The following is a 12487-nucleotide window of genomic DNA, read 5'->3' as shown; positions in this document are numbered from 1 at the left end:
ATTAGATACAAGTACCCAACTCTATTCATGAAGCTATTCAGGTACCTGAATGGAAGGTAGAAAAACAAGACCCGCGTACTCACAAAACTACCACTAGGGAAACAGACTGTTGGGTGTAAATGGATCTTTACAGTCAAGCACAAAGCAGATGAAAGTGTGGAAAGATTCAAAGCCCGTCTTGTGGCGAAGGGATTCACTCAAACTTACGGGATTGACTATCAGGAAACATTTGCACCTTTTGCAAAGCTCAACGCAATTCGTGTTCTTCTTTCTCTAGCAACTAACTTGGATTGGCCCCTTCACCAATTAAATGTCAAGAATGCATTTCTCAACGGTGATCTCAAAGAAGAAGTCTATATGGACGTCCCTCCTGGGATTAAATCTCCTACTACATCCAATAGAGTCTGCAAATGAAAGAAATCTCTATATGGATTGAAGCAGTCCCCACGTGCTTAGTTCGACAAGTTTTCCAAAGTTCTGAAGGAGAATGGGTACACTCAATGCCAAGCAGATCATACACTCTTTGTCAGGCAGTTCCCTACTAGTAAAATAGTCATTCTAATTATGTATATAGATGACATTATTTTGACAGGCAATTCTACAGCTGAAATGGATAAACTCATGAAATTATTAGCCAATGAATTTGAGATCAAAGACCTAAGAAATCTCAAATATTTTCTACATAAAAGAAAAAAAATATTATTTTTCAAAGCAAATATTTAAATTATCACTATTAGAGTAGAAAAAATAATTATGTTCAATTTTTATTTATTTTTCAACCTTATCACGTTTTGCTTATAAGGTATTGCGAAAGGAACCAATAAGTCACAACATCAAGCCAATGTAAAACATGGAAATTGCTAAAAAGAATGGGGAAAAAAAAAGAAATTACATTCCGACTGATATTCGACCACATGAAGAAGGAATTCGAATATGTGTTTAGATAGCTATCTAACAATGCGTATATGTTATACAACCTGCTGATGATATATTTTATCCATGATTGTTGCAGCCTTAATAAGTAGCGCTAGAGCCTCCTTATTAGTTTCTGAAAACCCAGTCAACTGCAACAAATAAACAGAAAAATCACCTCCAAAGAAAGGGAGAAAAGAAAAAAGAAACAAAATAGATTAATGGAAAAATCATCTCACATTTCCAGTAAACATCAATAGGAAAGATAAAATGATATGGAGGATACTCCAAATGCACAAGGGGAATTATAACATCAAGAGAGGGGCAAAAAAGATTTTAGAGCGTGTATCCTAAATTATAGTTTTTTTCATTCTTTTATAAAAGCCAAATTCTTTCATTAGGACAAATAAAAAATGACATCCCAAATTTACGTTTTTCACTTGGCATAAAGCGGGGAAAAGAGATTTAGAGTACACGTCCCAAATTATCAATTCCTTTCTTTCATATTCAAAATATTTAGCCGAATTCTTTCATTAGGAAATCTTGACCCATCTAAATTTCATTTTCCTTCTCCTTTTTTCCCCTCTTCATGGATCTAGAATTCTAAAGATAGGAAATATCTAATAACATAGTGTTAGGATCCTGGTTGAGTCCCACATTGTTAAAATATGAACTTAGCATGTGGGTTTATAACCACTTGGGCACCCTCTCCCTACAAGCTAGCTTTTGGGGATGAGTTCTACCCAAGGGTTATAACAATTGGTATCAGAGCATGCTCCTCCTCAGGCCCACGTTGCGGAAGGAGCGACCTGGGGAGGGGCGACCTGGAAAGGCCAGAGTGGGCCATCCAGAGTGGGCCATCCAGAGTGGGCCGCCATGGATGTCGGTGTCGGAAGCGTGGTGGTATGTTAGGATCCTGGTTGAGTCCCATATTGCTAAGTATGGGCTTAGCATGTGGGTTTATAACCACTTGAGCACCCTCTCCCTACAAGCTAGCTTTTGGGGATGAGTTCTACCCCAGAGTTATAACACATAGTAATAACTATCATGAAAGACAAAATGAGAAGAATTCCAGGTGTAGAAGAAACTGATAGTGTTGCAGGCTGTGGATTTTTTATTTTTTTATTTTTTGTAATCATCGTTATATTATAAGATAGAGAACACCAAAACTGAAATACAGTAACAGCATAGTGAAACAGGAGCATATCGACGTAGTTGCTTCTGTAGGGTTAAACAACGTGCTACATTGTTCTCTGTGTACCTCAGAAAAATAATTCAAATATGGCTTAAGGAGAAATAAAAAAGGGGAAATGTCAACCTGTGTAGAACCTTTTGAAGTCCGTGAATCTTTAGGAAAATTATTCAATATGAAATAAGTAGAAGTAGAAAATGCAGAAATGTGAATCCAGGGAGCAATATAATAGCCCTCATTCTTTTTTCCCAATTTTCCAACGACATCTTTTTTTTTTTTGGGTATATTTATTTTTGCGCTTTTACACCCGAGGTCCCCAACCTTTTTGACCTTTGCACTTAGGTCCCCATTTGGAAAATATGGACGATTGGGTCCCCAAACTCACATTTTCTTGGCATTTGGGGTCTCCCTTCTTAAAATTTTTTATTTTATAATTTTGTTGTTATTGTATAGATTTGCTTTTTTTAATTAGACTTTTCACATTATTTTCAATATGAAATAAAAGTGAAAAAATTAAGGGATGCATATCAGAAGATTAATGTGTAATGTTTTAAATTTATAATTATTTGGTAGGATGTTTATATTAACAGAAAGAATGGACCGGGAAACAAATTAAAGAAGATGATTCTATTTTTCTTTTCTATCTCATAAATAAATTTATAAGATAATATCCTTATTTTACTCTCCATTTCATTACCTAAGTTATTTACCTCCTTCTCTTTCCAAATTTTTTCCTCGTCGGACATAACCTTAATGAATGAGTACTTTGATAGATCTTTCATATATCCCATCATAATTATAATTGTAATATGAAAAAAGAAAAAAGAGCATAACCATCAATGTCAAAGACAACAAGTGTTTAGGGACCTTTACGTCAAAAATAAAAGTTTTTGGAGACCCAAGGCACAAGAAAGCCTTCAAATATTGAGCTCTCATGGCATTTAACAAAAATATAATATGGGGACTAACCCCTACCAATAAAATGGGAATTTGGGACCCAGTTGTCTAAATTTTGGAAATGGGGACACAAGTGCAAAGAAAATGGGAGTTTAGGGACCTCACTGTCCAAATTTTCAAAATAGGGACCCAAATAGCAAAGTTTGGGGAACCCCAGGTGCATAAAACCCTTAAGTTTTTTTTTTTTTTTTTTTTTTTTTGAAAAAGAAGTCAGCAATTTTAGGTTTATTAACAAAACATGAAGACTAAAAAAAAGATCTTAGAGGACGTTTGGTTGGAGGATTCAAACTATGTGATTCGAACCATTTTCGATTTACGTAAATTTTTTGTGAGAAAAAATACTGTAGCGAACCACGAATCATGATTCGAATCAGGCAACGAATCCCTCTACCAAACACCCTCTGTATTCACAGTAAATAAGATAAGCACACGCACACATTATTGATTATGGACGTGTTTGGAATAGCTTCTTAAAAGCCGCTTTTGGCTTGATGGCTCCGAAACCTACTTCTAGAAGTGTTTGGATGATAAATTCTTTCTAAATGATAAGTGTTTATAAGGGAAGTGATTTAGATGTATATGAAAAAACAAGGTTTCATGAAAATACCATTCAAGTCCATATCTGAAGCTATCATTCTCATCATCCCACAGACAACGCAAGCCAACCTTGATGTTTCAAATATAACCTGAAGAAAAAAAGTAAACATTACACACAATTTTTTTTTCCTTGGCAGAAACAAAGCCCAAAAAAAAAAAAAATCAAACCACTCACGGCGCGAGTAAGACTCATGGATTTTTTGTAATCATCCTAGATAATAGGCTCCTCTTCTTTTTTCCTTCTTCGAATCGCTAAAAGCTCTTCCTAATTGGGATTTATCATAACGAAATGGTGAACCATGAGAGCATTAAGGACATCAGAAGTTAACTAATCAACTAAATGAAAATATGAATTACTCTTAAGTTCTTGAAGAGCTCTTGGATTATCATGGAGATATTTGATTGCCATCATTGAAGTAGTTGACACAATCTCAAAACTAGAATACAAAATTGTGATTATTTGGGCTTCGTTCATTTCACCAATTCAAGCTTTCAATTCTAGTTTTGCTACAGTTAAAAACTCTCACAAAAAGTCACATCTAACTTTTTTGCTACAATTAAAAGCTCTCACATAAAGTCACGTCTCAACTTGAATTGAAAACTTGAATCGGCAAACTGAACGAAACATTAATCAATTATCTCTTCATCAATAAGATTATGATTGTTTTCCTCGTCTCTTAGAATCCGATCGAGCATGTCATTTTGCGAACCTGCAGCTCTTCTCTCCTCCATAATTTGCATCAATAATCTCTCAATGCTTCTTCTTCCCTGAGAAAATTTCAATAACCAAAATGTATAAAGTTTGCAATCATAAGGGTATAAAGGAAAAGTATTTTTCACCATATATCATATACTGCTTGATAACATACCTGCATACCCTGATAGTAACTTGTACCAGGAATGTTGATAGGCAGTGTGAATGCTCCTACTAGTATCTTATGAAACTCTGCCTTAAAAGATTCATAGATCGTGCTCGATTCGCCTTCCAAAATCTGCTTGAAGAACGCAAAAAACGCCATCTATAAGAAACCAATACAAAAATTAAACCATCCCTGTTCAACATCTATAACTATATATTTTTTTTCTTTGCAAACGTGGTCGAAATGTGGTACCATTACCTCAACTGTTTTGGTTTGAATGTGTTAGGTCTCCACCCCCACCCCTCAAGTTCGTATATGCTAGGAAAATGAAGAAGGATAGTCAGGACGTGGAAAGGAATGAGCAGGGTTAGTTTGGAGATTTAACTAGGAGGTGCTAGGGGGGAAAGTTGTTACGAATGGGGATCCGTGTATGTGAGGATCCCAATAGTCTATTATGGGAAAAGGGGAATAAATAGAGGATAGGAGGGGAGAGTAGGTATCGAGAATCCTGTGAATTGTCATCGAGTCTGTGGAGGCTTGGGGGGTCCTCAAATTCCCTTCCATCTTTCATTCTGTAGTTTTTCTCAATATCAATAACAGGAACCAGACCCTTTTTCTGGGTAATTAACCTTCAGTTAGTAGCATATTCTCTACTGAACCACAAGGTTCCTAACAAATTGGTATCAGAGCCGTACGATCCATGGCGAACCAGGCAGACCGAGTGGCTTCTGTGGAAAGGCGGTTGAACAGCTTTCAGGATTCCTTGCAGGAGATTGGAGATAGCATGGAGCTGATGCCGAGCTTGCAGGGGGAAGTTGAGTCCCTGGGAACGCAAATGGGAGAGATGCAGGGAAATATGGCCTCGATGGGAACCCGGATCGAAGGGATCCAGGGAACGATCACTAGGTTGGAGGAGTTTTTGGTAAGGCAGGCGCGTGATCCACCCCCACCGCCACACCGGCACGGGGCGGAGCCATCACCTCCAAGGCGAGCACGGGACGGTCACACACCGCCGGGCAGGGAACCGATGCGACCAGCCCGGGGAAGGTTCAGTCCCCCGCGGAGGGAACCGGTCAGAGGCAGAGCCGGGCCTCCCCGTTACGGATCTCCGGTGAGACCTCGAGCACGGGGAAAACATCGAGGAAAAAAATTGGAATTACCGCTATTTCACGGAGAGGATCCACATGGCTGGGTGTTTAGGGCCGAACGTTATTTCACCATAAACGACGTTGACGAGGGGGACATGGTACTGGCGGCCTCGGTGTGTATGGAGGGCAAAGCCTTGGGATGGTTCCAATGGCTAGATGCGCAGGAACCGTTCGCGAACTGGCGGGACTTGCGAGAGGCCCTCTTGCACCGATTTACCGGATCACGCGAAAAAGATCCGACGGAGAAACTGATGGCAATCCGGCAAGGAGGACGAGTGGCGGAATACCGGGAGGAGTTTGAGACTCTGGCGGCGACTCTACTGGAAATTCCGGAGAAGGTTTTTCAGAGTGATTTTTTGAATGGTTTGAGGGATGATACAAGGGCAGAAGTGAAAATGCACCGACCCAGGAATTTGGTAGAAGCCATGGACTTGGCTCAACAGGTGGAGGACAGGCTGGAAGCGGTGGATAGGATCCGGAGGACTCGGGCGGGTCGGGGCACCCGTACGGATTATGGAGGTAAGTCGGGTTATACTAGCTACTCTAATTATTCTGATTTCACCGAGAGCTCACTTCGATCCCAAACACTGCATGAGTCCGTCCCAACGCTGAGGGTCCGCCATCCTCCGACGGGGCTGACCCACCCGACGGCCGGTGGTGGCCCAGCTTTCCGGCGACTTTCCTTCGAGGAGATCCAACAGAAACGCGCGCGGGGGTTGTGTTACCGGTGCGACGAGAAATTCAACCCCGGGCATCGTTGCAAACTCCGACAATTACAGGTTCTGCTTGCCGCCGAGGATGACTCTAGACGGGAAGAGGGTCACCTGGAGGAAGAGGAAGCAACGGTGGAAGAGGAGGAGGAGGTGGGAGAAGAGACCACCGCCTTGTCGCTAAATTCTATTCGAGGATTCACGACTGCGAAGACTACGAAATTGCGAGGGGCGATCGACGGCCGGGAAGTCGTTGTGCTGGTGGACAGCGGGGCGTCTCACAGTTTTATTTCGAACCGCCTGGTACATGACCTTGCTATTCCCACCGAGTCTTCAGCCCGACACAAGATACAGGTGGGAAATGGGATGAGTTTCCAGCAGAGTGGAATTTGCCGTGGGGTACGGGTACTCATCCAGAAGTAGTGGGTCATCGAGGACTTTTTCTCGTTTGAACTGGGGAGTGCGGACATGGTGTTAGGGATGACTTGGCTCAAGACACTAGGGGAAGTGTGAGCCAACTGGGAAAACTTCACCATGAAATTTCAGAAGGAAGGGAAGTGGATTTGCTGGACAGGAGACCCTTCCTTAAGCTGTTCGCCGGTTAGTCTCCGGGCTATGGCTCACTCGTGGAGCCCAGGGGAGATGGGGGTACTGCTGGAACTTTGTTCAGTAGAGGCTGGAACACCAGATGCGGTGGCACCCCCCATGGACGTCACTTGCGGAAGGCTCATCCACGAGTTCGCCGAGGTCTTTGACATACCCAAGGGTCTACCCCCTCGACGGACCAGAGAGCACGGAATCACCCTGCAGGCCGGCGTTTCCCCACCAAACGTGAGGCCATACAGGTACCCTCATTTTCAGAAGGCAGAAATCGAGAGGCAGGTCTCGGACATGCTAAAATCAGGTATAATTAGACCTAGCTGCAGCCCGTATTCCAGCCCCATTCTGCTGGTCAAAAAGAAGGACGACAGTTAGAGGTTCTGCCTAGACTACTGGGCGCTGAATCAGTTAACGGTGCCCAACAAATTTCCAATACCAGTGATCGACGAACTTTTGGATGAATTACAGGGAGCTAAGGTATTTTCCAAACTAGACTTGACCGCAAGGTACCACCAGATCAGAGTCCGGGAGAGGGATGTTGAGAAGACAGCATTCCGAATGCACGAGGGCCACTACGAATTTCCCGTCATGCCTTTTGGTTTGACCAACGCGCCCGCCACGTTCTAGTCCTTGATGAATTCGGTATTCAGACCTTACCTCCGTAAGTTCGTTTTGGTTTTTTTTGATAATATTATTGTTTACAGTCAATCTTGGGAGGCCCACTATGACCATCTGCGACAAGTGCTGGCAATATTAAAACAAGAGAGGCTGGTTGCCAATTACAAAAAGTGTACCTTTGGCCGGGAACATGTAGAATACCTGGGCCATGTGATTTCCGCTAGAGGGGTTTCGGCTGATTCATCCAAAGTCGAGGCAATGTTGAATTGGCCATCTCCCCGAAACATTCGTGAGCTTCGTGGATTCTTGGGCCTCACCGGCTATTCCAGACGTTTTGTGCAGGGTACCGAATTACTAAAAAGGGGAACGTTCGGGTGGTTAGACGTGGCTGAAGGGGCCTTCCTCCAACTGAAGAAAGCCATGACAGAGCTACCAGTGCTCGCCATGCCGGATTTCACGAAGTCTTTTACCCTTGAGACAGACGCGTCAGGAGGAGGCGTTGGGGCTGTTCTTCTCTAGGACGGCAGGCCAATTGCGTACTTTAGTAAGGCATTAGCAGCCACATCACGGCTGACTTCGGTGTATGAGCGCGAACTTCTCGCTATAGTGCTCGCGGTCCAGAAGTGGCCTCACTATCTCATGGGAAAGCACTTTGTAGTTCGATCGGACCAACAAAGCTTGAGGCACTTGTTGGATCAACGAGTCCTGCCACCAGAGCACCTCAGGCTAATAGTTAAGCTACTAGGGTATGACTTCGAAGTATAGTATAAACAAGGGGCTTCCAACAAGGTGGCAGATGCACTATCAAGGAGGGGAAACGACCCTCCTCTCACCTTCTCTGCCCTGTCAATCAACAGCCAGCTGAAAACCAGGGAACTTATGAAGGAGCAGCGCACCAACGCCGATTGCAAGGATACCATAGAGCGAGCCCTCCAGGGTCAACCACTCCCGGAGGGATATTCACTCAACCAGGACCTCCTCCTCTTCCGTGGCCGAGTGGTGTTACCACCCTCATCTAGTTGGGTCTCACGCATCTTGCACGATTATCATGACTCGGTGGTGGGCGGCCATTCAGGTTTTTTGCGTACCTACAAGAGGATTTCAGCGGCTTTCTTTTGGAAAGGGATGAAGAAGACTATCAAGGAATATGTCTCCTGTTGCTCTGTCTGCCAGCATGCCAAACCAGAGGCATTATCCCCCGTAGGGTTGTTGCAGCCGCTGCCTGTTCCGCAGCAGATTTGGGAGGACATCTCCATGGATTTCATCGGAGGACTTCCCAAATCCAAAGGTATGGATACCATATTTGTGGTTGTGGACAGACTATCCAAGTACGCTCACTTTTGTCCATTGGCGCACCCTTATTCCGCCACTCAAGTAGCCACCTTGTTCCTCCGAGACATAGTCCGTCTACATGGCTTTCCCCGTTCCATTGTGAGTGATTGAGACTCGGTTTTCATGAGTCTCTTTTGGAAGGAGTTGTTTAAACTGCAGGGAATGAAGTTGCACCCAAGCACCGCATACCACCCGCAAACGGATGGCCAAACCGAAGTGACCAACCGTTGTTTGGAAACTTATCTTCGTTGCTTTGCGTGCGACAAACCTCGGCAGTGGCTCGCCTTCTTGCCGTGGGCAGAATATTGGTTCAATACGACGTATAACGCTTCCATTAAGCGTTCTCCCTTCCAAGTGGTCTATGGTCGTGATCCTCCGGCCTTATACCGCTTCATTGAGGGTTCCACAGCAGTCTAAGCGGTCGAGGTGTAGCTCCAACAACGCAACCAGATGTTGGACGCTCTCAAGCATCACCTCCTGCTGGCTCAGAACCGAATGAAGAAGTTTGCAGACAAACACCGAAGGGAGGCCCAATTTTCACCAGGAGACATGGTGCTCTTGAAACTCCGTCCTTACTTTATGAAGGCCTTGGCTCGGAGGATTAATGAGAAACTAAGCCCCCGCTTTTATGGCCCCTTTGCAATCCTCAAGCGCGTTGGAAAGGTGGCGTACCGCCTTGACTTGCCGGCAACCGCCAAGATACACCCGACATTTCACGTGTCCCAGCTAAAAGCTTTCCGCGGTCTGCATCACCAAGGGCAGCTCCTTCCTGCACAGTTGATTGAAGACTTGGAGCTCGTCGTACAACCGGCCGCAAATCTGAATTCTCGGTTTGTCAGCATTGGGGGACATCAAGTACCTGAGGTGTTAGTCCAATGGGCAGGCTTACCAGCGTGGGATGCTACATGGGAACCCCTAGCAACGATCTTCGAGCAATTTTTGACTTTCAACATTGAGGACAAGGTGCTGCTTCAGGAGGGGGGTAATGTTAGGTCTCCACGCCCACCCCTCAAGTTAGTATATGCTAGGAAAAGGAAGAAGGATAGTCAGGACGTGGAAAGGAATGAGCAGGGTTAGTTTGGAGATTTAACTAGGAGGTGCTGGGGGGGAAAGTTGTTACGAATGGGGATCCGTGTATGTGAGGATCCCGAGAGTCTGTTATGGGAAAAGGGGAATAAATAGAGGATAGGAGGGGAGAGTAGGTATCGAGAATCGTGTGAATTGTCATTGAGTCTGTGGAGGCTTGGGGGGTCCTCGAATTCCCTTCCATCTTTCATTCTGTAGTTTTTCCCAATATCAATAACAGGAACCAGACCCTTTTTCTGGGTAATTAACCTTCAGTTAGTAGCATATTCTCTACTGAACCACAAGGTTCCTAACAGAATGTCAATGGTTTTTCCATCCCAATTGAGGAGAAAGAATCTCATATACTTATCGATATTCGGTAAAAGCAGGTCTCTAATGGCAGGAGGACCAACAAGGGACAAGAGTGAGCCTCTAATATGCTTGTGAGAAGAACCATATACAGCAGCAGTGCTACTCTTTCCTAATATCTTCACCATAGACTGAGGATATCCAGGAACAAGTCCTTTCCCTTCATTGAGGAGGATGTATCTATTGAGATCTGGATCCATGCAAATAATTGTTGGACTTCCAAATATACGAGTTTTGAACACATTTCCATACTTGTTTATGGTAAATTAAACAATGATATTCTGCTTAAGATCTTGTCCATGAATGAAACTGGAATATAATATTCCCAATTATTTTTGTGAAAAATTGTAATACTTGATAAATTAAACTATGTGATTTATTACTAGCATTGGCTCTTTCATGATCATGTAATCCCTAAAGCGATGACTACATAAAGGTGTCACCTCCTTAATTCTTTTCACGAGAAGTATATGTGAAGCATAGTTTCAATAATTTAAAAAACGCATTTTTGGAGATTTTAATAATAGGATAAGAAAAGGAAATACCTTGTTGATATTGATTCTTTGCTAATTGTTTTATTTTAATGAAAATAAGCAAACATTTTTTTAAAAAATCTATTTCATTCTAATATAATTTGACTTTAATACTAGTAAGTATTCCCTATAAAATCTCTTCCATTTTTTCCTTTCTTTCCTTTTTTTTTATATTATTTACGCTATTTTTGACCAAATTGACCTTAGGTGAAAAAGACATTCTTTTAATGGGCCCAACCGAGAGTAGCTATAAATCATCTTCCTTATGCAAGGAAAAGGTAATGGTTGAGAGCAAGATAATTAGACAACTCCACTAATCAAATATTATGTCAACTTTTATAAATTTAGCAGCCGCTAAAAGCTACACATCCAATGAAAAAATGAAAAAAAAAAAGAGAGAGAAAGAAAACATGCAGGGACTATCTAGCAACAGTTTGATGGCAACACAAAACCAATCCATAACATCATCTAATTTGGAGACAAATATGTGCTCTCAAAGTCAAATGCTTATAATCACAATGCCAGAGGAAACTGAAAATTATTCTACCATTTTAACACATACATACACACATACATACATACATACATATATATATATATATATATATATTATAGTCTCAAACCATGAATAAATATATGACCATGGAAAAAAAGCTCAAGTTACTTACATAGCTTTCTTGTTGTTCAAGAAATCCAATCCATGTTTGAGAAACTCTGTAGTCTCACCAAAAACTGGCCAACCCATTGTGCCTGGTGGCAGGCCCTTACCTGCAAGATTGTACCTCAAAGCATTCCATTTGAGGTCTGCTAATACTAAAAATGTCACTGAAACTGAAAAGAGTACTCCAAAGGACAACCCAAAAACCAAAGGCAACATCATTAAGGCACACAGCTCTGCTAATACTAAAAATGTCACTGAAACTGAAAATGACCTTAACAACGGCTTCTTTTTTTGGTTGGCAGAGGTATTTTAGTGAATGGGGTCTCTGCGATGCGCAGGCTAAATATATAGGACAAATTATGTACCTAATACTACCTGGGGGCCTAGTCCTTGCATGTACATCTAAAGGGAAGGAAAAAAAACATGCCAAGATCACAACAATTTTTCTCCTTAATGTCTAATTAATTTGTGGAATATATTCTCTAAGATATGGTACTAAAATAATTAGAAGATCAATGTACATTTTGCAGGGTCCTTATTTTATTTTTATTTTTCCTTATAATTAGAAGATCAATGTACATTTTGCAGGGTCCTTATTTTATTTTTATTTTTCCTTATCCTAAGAACTCAAATCACCACTATAACTTTTGTTGTATCAATTGTTGTCTAATCAATCAAATTTGCCATCTACCTAAATCGCCTGAATTTAATTTATTTTAGATTCTAGTATTATTTTGTTTATATTGTACTCTTTTCCCTTCATAATTAGTGGAGAGGTAATGGAGTCAGATATTTGCAAAGTCCAAACAAAAAATGTATTGCGAAAAATATTTAAATGTCTACTTTAAAACTAATACAACACATTAGTTTTAATTATCTATAGCCCGATAATTTTTTCTAATTCAATTATAATATTTAAATGTTCCGTCTCGA

At 41.9% G+C, this 12487-nt stretch overlaps 1 pseudogene; it reads right to left on the bottom strand.

Moving 5' to 3' along the window:
• Positions 1-996: 996 nt before the first annotated feature.
• Positions 997-11770, bottom strand: LOC21404227 (annotated as a pseudogene).
• Positions 11771-12487: the final 717 nt, after the last annotated feature.

This window comes from Morus notabilis, unplaced genomic scaffold, assembly GCF_000414095.1.
Source record: "Morus notabilis unplaced genomic scaffold, ASM41409v2 Scaffold269, whole genome shotgun sequence".
Lineage (NCBI taxonomy): Eukaryota > Viridiplantae > Streptophyta > Magnoliopsida > Rosales > Moraceae > Morus > Morus notabilis.
This window is presented reverse-complemented; position numbering and strand designations above follow the sequence as displayed.